The sequence below is a fragment of the Mesoplodon bidens genome (genome assembly GCF_964165515.1).
Source record: "Mesoplodon bidens genome assembly, chromosome: 6".
Lineage (NCBI taxonomy): Eukaryota > Metazoa > Chordata > Mammalia > Artiodactyla > Ziphiidae > Mesoplodon > Mesoplodon bidens.
The window spans coordinates 49,725,102-49,738,623 of NC_138162.1; positions in this window are offsets into that span (position 1 = coordinate 49,725,102).

Genomic DNA, 13,522 nt, shown 5'->3' on the forward strand with positions numbered 1-13,522 from the left:
CAGCTTTATTAAGGCATAATTTTCATTCCATACAATTCACTCATTTAAAGGGTATAATGAAATGTTTTTTTCAGTTTATTCACAGAGTAGTGCAGCCATCATCAAAATTTATTTTTCATATTAGCATGGATATATTTCTATATATCCACCTCATTTTACCTTGTACAAATAGTCTCTATTTCTGTGACCTTTCACTCTCATGGTATCATCTTAGCATGTAAGGATTAAAGGAAAACTTTGTAATCCTATACTTGATAATAACCTAAGATCTTAACAAACTACCAGAAAGCAAAGGATCTTGTTGAGGTGAACTGTTTTGTTTAGAAGCAGACAAAGCAGAAAAATTGAATTGTATTATGAGAAGTATGGCATTGTCTATTTTAATTGAATGATACGTATTTCACAATTATGATTATAGTATCTGAACTATCCTTACAATCTACATGGAACAAAGAATATATAGGTTTAGGTAAATAGCTATATCTGGATATGTAAATGTTCAGTTACTAGATTTTGAAGTTGAAAGAATGAGCACGAATGCATAAGGGACTCATTTCATTTAATATTTTTCTGGTCGTGACATGTGATTCTTGGGACTTTCTTCCAGAGCAGAAAATCACTTCAACCAGAGCTGTGGGCTTGGCTAGGCTCCGCGGGGATGAGAAACACAGGAAAGAAGAAAAGACAGATCATAACAGATAAACGGGAACTGACAGCACTGCCCAAGAGTCTCAATGTAGCTTAGATGAAATGACACACCGTAAATTAAACCCTGTGATTCCTGTAAAAAATCTGACATATAAAGTTGACTGAATTGGGAAAAAAACTGGGTTAAGTCAAAGCGTATTTCTGTAGAAGTCAGGGCTGCCTTCAGTTTCAGGTTTTCCTTCTTACACTGTGCTGGTTTCATATTAACAATAATGGGAGTTGTTTCCTTATCAAGTTACCAAGGGCCTGTAAGCCTGGGATTGGAGTCCTGGGGGCCCGAGGATGGTCAGTAGTTGAGCACGGTGGCCACATCTGCCATGAACGGTGGTATCACTGTTTACTACTTTTCCACCCCTCCATGTGGTAGGATTATGCTTACTCATCCCACTGACATTTGGCTTAGCCATGTAGCTTGTTTTGGCTACTGGAATATATGTGGCCCTGGTATTGCAACTTCTGGAAAGAAGCTTTAAGAGCCCTGACATGGGTTTGACGTTGCTTTTTTTTTTTTTTTTTTTGGTCTCTCTGCCATGGGAACAGCTGTGCATAAGATAGAGATTTTTTGATATTGCTTTTCCTTTATCCTAGACTTCAGACTGTATGAGGAGCACAGCACTGCTAACCAGCAGTCAACATGTAATATGAGAGAGAAATTGCCTTGTTTTGTAAGTCATCGAGAGCGATTTTCATTGTTACTGCCACATAATCTAACGAAAACCGACTAATACACCTCACATTCATAGTATAGAAACAAGGAAGTCAAGTGCAATGTGAGGAATATATTGGGTCCAGAGATGGTAACCAAAACTATTTGGTTAGGAGCTGGGCAAACTGGAAAAGAGCAGGGAATCAGAACAAAGGTGGAAGCAAAGCCAGGGGTCCCTTGATAGTTTCTGTGATCATAGATGAAATTATCAAGACTTACTTATTTGTGTTTGCTTATGTCTTTAGCTGCAGTGTTATCTGGTAGGTGAGCTGATCATTTTCAAACTAACCCCATTTCCATCTAATATTTCACTTTCTCTCAGAAATTCCTAGAAACTGCAATAAATTCAATACTCCCAGAAGCAGTTGCTCCAGAGCAGAGATAGGTTTATGGCAAAACCATTCTAAATAAATTAATCTCTACTTGGCCTCTTCTGTCCCATTTTGAGAGTGGCTGGCTCAAACAGGTCAGGAATATATCACTGCAGCTTATATTAAGAGGTTCTTGAGTGGACAAGAATCAGGAATATTGACTACAAGGGAAAGATGTGTGAGGGCTGTGCTGTATCCTTAAATTCACTTACACCAGCATGGAAACTGCCACTCATTCCCTGTAGACATCCATCCCTGGGGACTTCGTCACTGGGATGAGAAAGATAAATGCACAGTGAGTCTTCTGCCGATGTCTTGTGATGGGTAGAACTAGACTGATGATCACAGTTTGTTATTATTTCTTATGGTTGGAGTGTGTGTGTGTGTGTATGTGTGTGTGTGCGTGTGTGTGTGAATGCAACATTATTTTCTAGAATTTTGTTATTATAACCCTAAATGTCATCAGAAGGATGCTATACCTCTAGCAGGCTAATTTAGAGAACATCAAAGGACATAGTCTCTGACTTTAATAAGATCTTATACATAGACAAAACTTAGCAGACAGCCACATTCAAGCTTATTGTTTTCAGTTTAAAGAAATTTCTTATCTGAAATATTTCATTTTGTCTCACACAAATTGAAAAAAATTTTTAAATAAGAGAAATCACCTATTAACTATTATTTCTCAGACTGTAAAATCCAAAATCAGATTTAATATAAATAATGAATACTTATATATATATATAAGCTATTAAATTTTAACAGAAATTAAACTCTAAGAAAGGCCGGTTAATTTTTAAATGCTTCAGTTAATTTTTAAATGACATCATTATCTCTTCACTCCCTCACACTGCTTTTAATTATTCCCCTTTGAATTGAAGACATTGGCTATAATTAATTTTTTGAAAAGATGTTATGTGGGAAATAGAAAACATCAATGTATAACTTTTGCATCGGGTCTGTTCAAGGTGTAATTAATTTTCATAAGACATAATAAGGAAATTTAATGAAAGGCAATTCTTACTTTATTCCCACTTTAATCCCAAAGGAAATCCGGATGTTAGGAACTTACTATTTTCTTGCTTTCACAGAGTATTCAGAGATTTTTATTAGGGGAAAAAATGAATCTTTCATGCCAAAAAATATTCCATAGTGTATTACAACAATGACTATTACTGGACCCCCAATTTAGAGACATTCAGAGAGCATCTGGACATATCACACTCCCAAGTACATCTTTGCCATACTTTTTCTTGAGGCTTATATTTTTTTGCTACCATAAATGATTACACTCTGTGCTTAAAGAGTACATTAAAGAAGGGAAATGTGTTGGTCTGATCTGTTTGAGGCAAATGATTTCAAATATTCCTGACTTGTTGATGCACAGTGAACCCTCACCATTTGAATGATCCCTCCAGGGAACTTGTCAATCCTCAGATTCTTGAATACCTATTTAGCATATGATTTCCTCTGTAAAACAAATAAATGATAACAGAGAGAGAACAATAACACTGTGTTGAATGTGCCTCCAGCCTTGAAGTACTTGTAATAATAATCCATGTCTCAGCAAAATGACAAACTGACTATGTATCCTGGAACTTTGCGGTTACTCCTGTAATGTAAGCTATGAATGTTAAATCTACAATGCCAAGAGTCTACTTTATTTTTCTGTAAAAATGCATATAACTGCCTGGTAGATATTTTGTGTTCAAATAGAAATTTTGGCGCTGGAAAGTGTAGGTAAGAGCTTTACATTCCTGGAATGTAATACAATGTTTCCATCAGATAGTAGGGATGGGCAGTAATTTAAAAAGATCAGTTCAGGATGGGACCTGAACAGTGTTCCGTGATTTTGCCTTTTAACTAAGACAAATAACTTGCAGTACTGAATATTTAGATTAAATATTTTATAAATGCATACATTTTCATAATACTAGTAGTATAAGCTTATAACCCAAAACTTAAAAAATTCTCCCAAGTCAATAACACTGCAACTGTTCTCAGGTTGGATTATTTCCTTTTGTCTTTTTCTTTAGGCAGAAATAATTTATTTTAAATCTAAGGTGTTTATATTAATATAGCTACATGTACATAGTATTTACTGATGTTTTATCACCAAGATAGATTGTATAATTAAATTTATCTTAGAGAAGAAGAGACTAAGATACAAGCTACTATGTATGAAATAGATAAGCAACAAGGATATATTGTATAGCATAGAGAATTATAGTCATTATCTTTTAATAACTTTTAAAGGAGTATAATCGGTAAAAATATTGAATTGCTATGCTGTGCACCTGAAACTAATATAATATTGTAAAAACTATACATCAATTAAAAAAAGAGTAGTTACCCTATTTGGTCTAATGAATATAGCCAGTAAGAAGTAGAGTTGGTAATTTGAACCTAAATCTTTCTAATATCAGTCTCCTATGCTTCCCTTTATATCTAAGCTTAGTGAAACAATATATCTAAGCTAGGAAACAGAAAATAAGCAAAAATACATTTGTTTTCTTAATAGGTTGAATATAACAGGAACATGCAATGACACCACTAACCATATCAACAACAAAGCTTATTGAGAGCTTGTAGTTGCTTACAGTTCGGCATACTCTCAGAGATAATTTCCTGAGCAAAGATAAATCCATTCTCTCCTGCACATTTTCCTCCTCCTCTTTCTTTCTCCCTTCTCCTTCCGCTCCTCCACTGTCCATCTTTTCCTTGGTCTCTCTCTTTATTCCCTGGATTCTCTCTACATTCTTTCTCTCTGTTCTCTCTCTCATGCAGATTTTTTAGTGTGTCTCCTCTGTCTCTTTCTCACTCTCTTATTTTTATTTTTCCCTTTCTATCTCTTTGCCATTATTTTAAGGCTGATGCTAAAAAAAACAACAAAAAAAGACAAAAAATCCATGTGACCTAGGTTATGTGATCATTAAAGTTTCTAGACAAAACAAATATAGAACAGGCTATTGAATGATTTTTTAAAAAATATATAGAGACCCATGCCTCTGAGGTCAGAAAAATTGGAAATAATATGATTTTAAAATGTAAGCTTTGTTTTCAGGTTGAACTGTATGAATTACAGTTTTATGGATCATAAAGATCAAATAGTGCTTATTGTTGTTCAACCTAGTATTATTTCTTGATCTTTGAGTGTTTGTGAAGAATTTACTGACTGCCTTCTAAGGTGCAGCATATATTTTAGTTTCTAAAGATATTCAGAGGATTTGGAGGAGCCACAGTACAATAACCTTAATCAGAATTTGTCTCCCTGCTGTCATTAGTTGTCGTAGTTCAGTTTCATAGTAGCATTTATCATGTTCCTTTAAAAAAAATCAGCCATTATATCTCACTAGGAGCATAGTAAAATATTAATTTCTATCTTCTAATTGTCACATTTCTGAGAAAAATAACTATGAAAACAGCCAAGAGTCAATAACAGACTCATTTCTGTAATTATTCCTTATTTCATCCCAGAGTAACTTAATAGACATAAATCAAATATCTATAGAGAGATGGGATTGGTGTTCTAGAAGAGGGTCAGGATTGCAGAAGTATGTTTAGTTAGGCTCAAAGATGACAGTTCCCAACTAAGGGTACCACTTTCTATTTCCCTCCACCACACACACACACACACACACACACACACGCACACACTACACATACATATCTTTCATTCCTAATCTCTGCCCTAAGGTAACTTGAATTTTGTTGGAGGATATAGACAGTAATCAAGCAAAGTATAGGTAAGTAAGATAATTAAAGGACTGTGATAAGTAGTTCTGTAAAAGAGTAAACATTTGAGAGTGATAGAGTAACTTAGGGAAGCCATTTTTTTTTAATAGAATGGCCAAGAACTGCCTTTCTGGAAAACATTCTTGAAACCTCAAAGATGAGAAATAATGCACTCCAAGAAGAGTTTGGAGAGTATTTCAGACTCAAGGAACTAACTGTACATGTCCAAACTCAGAGGTGGGAGGGAGCTAGCCAGGTACTAAGTGCAATAACCTCATGAGTGTTGTTAGATCTCAGTAAGTGGGAAAATATATGAGATGAAGGTGGAGAGATAGGCATGAACCCAATACTTCTTTTTCTAGAGATGTTATCCACATCTTATCATGCATATTAAACTGCACCCGTAACCCTAACTAAATATAACTTTTCCACAACTAATTGTGTTGTATTGCTAGTTGACATGGCAATCTTAGACTTTAAAATAAACATGAATTAATTTTTATTTTGTGGATTTAAAAAGATTTTTTTGCATCAATGATTAATTTCCTTACGTCCCAAACATTGTGGCACATCCTTGAAAGGTTCCCAGGATCTGGCTGCAGCTTTAGCATCTGTTGGATAAAATTGCCTTGTTGAGTAAAACAGTGGATTGGAGAGAGGCAAGAGGCAAGGATGTCAGCAAAGGTGCCCTTGCCACCTCAGAGAAGATTGGGCCTCAGGTTATGGTGATGGAGTACAGATGGAAATATGGGAGCAGGTCAGAGACACATTTTAGTGGTTGAACTTACAAGTTTGGTAAGAGCTGATATATAAGGAAATGAGTGAAAGAAATGAGTGAAAGGTTCCTATAAGATTCTTAGCTTGAGCAACTGGGAGAATAATAAAGTCATTTACTGAGATAGGGAAGATTGTATAAACCAGTATTTCTTAAATCTTTGGCCTCAAGACCTCTTTGAATGTTAAAAATTATTGAGGATACCCAGAGCTTTTGTGTGAATAATATATATCAATATTTACCATATTCAAAATTAAAACTGAGAAATTTTATAAATATTGATTCATTTAAAATATAACTAGTAAATATTCACATGTGAAATAATATATTTTATAAAAACAACTCTATTTTCTAAAGCAAGAAAAAGTCACGATAAGAATGGTATTGTTTTATATTTTTTTCAATCTCTTTAATGTCTGACCTAATGGAATATAGTTGGATTCACATATCTATTTCTGCATCAGTCTGATGTGATATCACACGTCCTGTAGCTTTTGGAAAGCATCACTGTGTATTTATGAGAGAGTGGTTGTGAAAAGGCAAAGAGTGTCTTAGCATAATTATGAGACTAGTTTTGACCTTGTGAATCCCTAGGGTCCCTGGACCACACATACCTCTGACTTAAGATAATTGGTGACTCTCAAACTTCTTTTCTCCCGTTCTCACTTTACTTCTTTTCTTCTGAAGATAAATAGTTTTATACAACTTTGTTTCTTTGCTCTTCTCCCAACCTTGAACTGCCCTTATAGGAAATTCTAGTACATTCATATCTAAATCTAGATAGCTTTTCTGGAAATCCTACCCCCTAATTCTCATTTCCCTACCCACCATTCACTGGGCTTATAGAAATTTATAACCTTACATTTGGTTTTCCTAACTCATCCTTATTTACTATTTTATGACTGAAGGAGAATATTTCATAGGACCAAAGGAGGCAGGCTCTACTGTCTGTCTCCAAACTTGATTGTCAGCATGGAAGCCAGTTTGGCACTATACCCCTGGACATCTCCCATTATCTCAACTTCATTTCTAATAGTTACTTTGCTCTGTTAATGGAACTAGTTCTGTTCAGGAAGGGTAGACTGGCAACTATGAAATGTTTTTAACCAGGAAATCAAACTACATTTTCAGATATTTGATTTTGTTCTTGGCAGACTGAATGTTCTGTACACTTAGATGCATGACTTTATAATATTCAGTCTCTTGAGAAAGCATCCTTTTATGTTATAGCTCTTGGCTTGAACAAACAGAATAAACACAGCATAGGAAAGAACAGGGGGTATATTTATGAAACCTGATCTCACAGTTCAAAAACATCTACTAACACATACAACTGCAGAAAGTACGCTTTTCTCTCAAAGGATAATTTTGACCTGTAATGGAGATCTGGTCTTCTGGGACTAAACTATAGAATGGCACAAACTTCCCCAGTGTTAAAGTGCTAGTCAGAAAGTTGCTTTTTCCTGCATGTTAAAGGGGATTGCTGTGTGTTAGGAGAGTCCATTCACTTAAAGGATGAGCATTTTATCCTAATTATATCTGTTTTCATCAAATAGGAATACATCCTAAAATAATTATATGAGTGAGGAAATCTTCGTTAAAATTGTTACTAAATATGAAGTTAAAATAAGAAGGTTTAGATTATCAGAGAATTGACATGTACTATCCTCTTACCACATGCCAGGACTTGGCACTCAAGAATCCTTGCTTTTCAGTTTGTTCATTTCTCATTTACTTCAGTTGTGATCATTCCTGCCCTGGCCCAGTGTGTTTGGGTTATCTTACAGAGAAGACATTCTTCATTCAGGGTACCTATTCACTCACTCAATAAATCAATTAATCCAATATCTATTGAGCATCTGCTCTATTCAGGTTCTGGAAAGACAAAAATGAAAAAGAGTTGGTCTCTGCCATCAAAGGGGTCATGAGCTGATAGGGAAAAGAGTCGTAGGAGATGTAAAGCAAAGAGTGTGATAAGTGAAGACTGCAGATGGCAGAAATCTGACTCTTCTAAGCAAGACAGTCTCTATAGGAGTAGATAACATTTTAGTTGGGCCTTGATATATTAGCAGGGTTTCAGGGGGTGAGAAAGGAGAATGGAAGGAGAGATGAGAACGACCCAGAAAAGAGAATATTTTACATGGAAAAGATAGTGTTAACAAACTGGACAGGTAAAATAGGCCTCATGTGTTCAGCAGCCAGCTCTGAACCCCTTCTCCATAGACTTTAAGACATTAAAAAATTAAATACATATTATATGTTTGTTAAAGCTGGTAGGATATAAAATAATCATTCATGTGTTCCTTCTCATTCATGCAAACAGGTTTCTAAAGTACTTCTTGATAGGAATATTTAACTTGACTAACTTGTTAACTCTGAAAAATAAGGGTAGCTGGATTAAGTAAGCTTGTGGAGGCCTCGTCAATATTTCTATCTTTGATAAAATTCAGCAATAACCATCTTACATACGTCAGGAAAGACCATGTGTTAACATTTTGCATAGTATGTATTATCAATTTCCACTAAATATCTCTTCCTGGAAGAAACTTGGTAGAAGAGCCCACCTACCAAGTTTCAGTAAGATTTCTGTAAACTCTTCTTGCTTTGGGGCAGATAATATATAAGCCAAGAATCATTTGTTTCCTAAATCTAGTTCTCTTTCCAAATGTTCAAGGGCTTTTTGAGTTTATGACTCCAGAAATATCAACTCTCACCTGGCCAGTCCCGCCTCCTGCCTGTTTTTATCACCTCCTTCTGTAGAAAGCAGGTCTCAGGCCTAGATTTGCTTTCACTTCTTTTCTTGAGCCTTCACTGTAAAAATTCTATCCCTACTCTGCTGTGCCTAACTTTATTCATTCATTCACTCACAAATATTTACTGAGCATATATTCATTTATTAGAGACTGTATCAGGTACCAGAAATAAAACAGTGAACAAGGTCAGACATGATTTCTTCTCTTTTTCTAATTCAGTATGAGACAACTGTCAAGTAATTCACCTATACTGGACCCACATTCTCCAATTTGTCAAAAAGTGAAATAGATGTAAAGTGCAATGTTCTTGAATTTTCTCTTAGATCAATGGCAGTTTGAGAAGAATAATACAGAAAAACATAAAAACCTACAAGACCATTTATTGTAGAAGAGGAGGAATGAAGTCAGTGTAGAAGGCAGGACAGTACTGAAATCATCAGTCTTTAAAAGCACTTTGCTGTTTATTATCATGGTTGTTGGACAACTTTTCAAAATGGTTAAAATAATCTTTATTAGGATTCAGTTTGCAAACATCAAGTCAGTTTAACACATTTGAATTTGGAAATATAATAGGATTTCAATATAAGAAGTTCTGTGTATTGTTCTAAAATAGTTACATAACAACAGTTAAACCTTCCTGGCATCTCTCCTTGAAAATTCACATTAACAATTACCATAGTAACAGACTCTCTAAACTTTCACATGAAGTGTATGCACTTAAATATCTCGAGTATTATGAATACAAGATGATGAGTTTTGAAAGATTCTTGTTTTGGGGCTCAGTTTCTGTTGTTTGTTGTGTCATTCCAATCATTTATTAAAAACAGCCTAAATGGTATAGTCTTTAATTCCAAACATTTTGCCAAATTCCATCTAAATTTAAACCTAACTCTTAATCCTGTTAGTGTTGAATTATTTTTCTTTATCTTCCTGATCAATTAATCAGCAGTCATCTACCATATACCCAGTACTGGAGTAAGCACACCGAAGGATACAGGAGAAATAGGAATACAAAAAGTTCTACATTAAGGAGCTTAAAAATGTACATGTTAAGCTAGTACAAAATGAACCGTAAATTATGAAATACAATTTGTGAGCAATAGAAAGAAGGGGCACCCGTGAACACTGGGTAAGGCAGGCCTTGAAGTGGGCCTGTAAGTATAAAACAAATGTTTGAGGATGGCGATCTCTCATTGCTATTTCCACCTTTTCCATTTAAGACAAGGATACTAATAAGTATCCTTGTCTTAAATGGAAAAGGGCTTTCTCGCTATTCTTTCTTATATCCTATTGCTGAACCTTAATTTTGCCCATTTATTTCCAGAGTTCCACATCTTAATTATTTTCTTCCAAGCTCTGTAAAACCATGGAAAAATAATACAGACAGTGAACGCTCAACATCTCCCAGATATTTTTTAAGGTTACACGTTTATACTTGTACATTGACTGCGGCAAAGAATTTGAAAGCTTTGCTTTAAAAGTGGAGAATTCAGAAATATTTGGATAGAAATACTACTTGGACATCTCAATTTTCTTCTCTCTCTCTCTGTCTCTCTCTCTCTGTCTCTCTCTGTCTCTCTCTCTCTCTCTCTCAGATTAGGTTTCTTTACATGTTATCTAACATGTAAAACAGTTTTTAACTGCTACAGATGATTGGCAAGGATGACAAACCTAACCTTGAATGGGTATCAAACTTAGATTAGAGCCTGTGGTCTCTGTGAAGGACTGTAAAGGATTCTCTGCAGATTATCCAAGGGAATCTGGGATTACTCAGTGGATCATGGGGGTGTTATTTATAGGAGACCTTCTAAAAGGAACTGTAAAGGGAGGTTTTGGAATCACAGATCCCTGATTCTAGGAATAAGAACCCCTATACAAAGGAGGGTGATGTATGGCAGAAAATGAGGGGTTCCAAATATTGAAAGATGCATACCCTAAGGCACATGCCTGCTTCATCATGTCAGATTGGGTTGAACTGGCCTCATATTACAGTCCAGAATAGAGCTGTACCATAGCATTCCATCTCTGCTTTGGGGGAAGAAGTTTGGGTTTCCAACAGATTTAGTTATAAATATGAAAAATACTAAGTTGTTTGTGCTTGTGGATGTGAAAAAACAAAAACAAAAAAAGCCAACTGTTAACACTTAAAGGCCAACTCATCCAGAGCTGGTGCATTCTCTCTGGCATCAAAAAAGATGGTCTCCTTCTGTGGCCATGGGTATAAGAGAGAGATTGGACAGCCTGGTAAAAAGATAATTAGAATAAAATGTAATAGGTCCTCTAAGCAGAGCATGTCAGTGCTAATGGGAAGAGTGATTACTCTGTGAGTAGGATATGGTGAAATCTTGACTCAGGCAGTCAGTGCTGCTTGGACTAGAGTTCTCTGGGTAGAGAGGGGAGAAATAATGTGGAGGAACACTGGTAGGTCATGGCTGGATCAGTATACCCACAGGGAAACTTTTGTCTTTTTAATAATTATATGGGATATAGCTAAAATTATTTTTTTGTGAAGCAATATGAGCCAGTGGCTTATTTTCTGGAAAATTCCTGTGTGGGGGGTGGGTGTGGGGGGATGTTCATATCATCCCAAGACACCCCACTAGGGAAGATCAGTAAAGTTCTGTGGTTCTTTTGAAACGATAAGACAAAATATATGCTTCATAAAATAATATACTCTATCAGCTCTGGAATTATTGAATTAAGTTGGACCATTGGGCTAAATTCCAAATAACATTTGTTTTGTCTTTGTTTCAATAAGAAATAATTAGAACAAGAGGTATGAGATATTTACAAAAAAATTATGGAAAGCTGCATAGGTAAAGAAAACATCAGCAATGAAGTATTAAGTGCAGGGAAACATGCATTTATTTTCATTATTTCAGATAAATAGGAAAGGAAACGCTAATAAGAATGGGTTTCCTTTTTAACACCTTGACAACTCCAACTGCTTTTCTTTATTGATATTAATTTACCACTAAATCAAAAATAATTTCCAAAAAATCAAATTTAAGTTAACTAAAAGCTTTTCAGTTAACATGAAAAAGTCAAAGAGTACTGAAATTAAACTTGAGAAAAAAAGTAAAAAGCATAACATGCAATAAGCCAAATAAGAAAGAAATGTCATGAGACCTCCCTTTTCTTTTATAGACTCCTTTCAAGTCTGGTGCTCCGAAATTTTCTTAAACATTTTTTAACCTATTTATGTGGAACAGAAGAGTAAAATAATGAATGTAAAGTTAAAGTTTACATTAAGGCTGAAGTTATTCTCACTGTTTGGGTAACCTGTAGAAGGAGCAGAAACCTCCCTGGGAATGTGCCCAGGTTCTGTAATAAGGGATCACTGGGTGAAAGATAATCGTGACTCCAATTTATGGTGTTGATACCATAGTTTTCTTTTTCCTTTTTTTCTTCTCATTTAGTCATGCATGCATCCTCTTTCATTCCTCTGGATCTATCATCTATTATTGCTTTATGGGTTTCTGCTATTTCTCTTACCATTCTTGATCTCACCCCACCTCCCTTACACCAATCCATATTTATCTCTTCCTTCGAAGTTTTGATTTAGATTCCTGATGAGCATTTCTGACTGACCTGGGCTTCAGTCTGATCTCTACTGCTTACTACCCAGGCATGTTACTCACCTTCTCTATACAAATGGTTTGCTCTAAAAAATAAGAAAATTAAAATAAAATAAAAAGAAAGAAAATGGAGATGACAAAAGGTGGTTGGGAGCATTTGATTACTGTGTCCTTGCGTGAGTGTGCTTAGAACCATGTGGCATTCGTTCTGTGAAAAATTCTCTAAGTTTGTTATTGCACAATCTCTATTTTTCTATGCTGTATTAATCTTTGCACATTTCTTTTACTTTTCTGAGGAAAATTAAAATTCCCTGAAAGCTTACTTCATACGTAGGGAAATAGGAAATTGATAATTGACGCAAGTAATTGAATACATCAAGGACATATTCTTATGATTGGGTTAAGTTAAAAAACTAAACATGGCCAGTTTAGTGCTAATTTCTTTTTTTTTTAATGGCATCTGACTTCTGTAGTTTTCAGAATCCTTTATTGATATTACTTTATTAGTGATGCTAATGTATTACTGAAAGAAACCCAACACTTTCCCTTTCTTGAGAGAGAGGACCTCTCTTCCTGCATTATTGAAAGAAAGCTCCACTGTGGCCCTGGCCTCCTGCCCTTCTCAAGTTATCCCACACTCTGAGGAATGGTCATTTTCTTCATATTGTACAAACGTATGTGCACACATGAGTATGCATGTGTGTATGTGTGTGCATATGTGTTGGGGGAAGACGGCGGGTCTGTGATCTCAGTGGTTTTGGTGGGGAATAAGAAAGAAGACTTAAAACCTCCATATCACGTAAAATTATAAATTATATATCCAACCAGAGCTACTACTAAACTATCTTTAATTCATCTCCACTTTGGGGGGAGTTAAGTCCTCTTACCTGGACTGT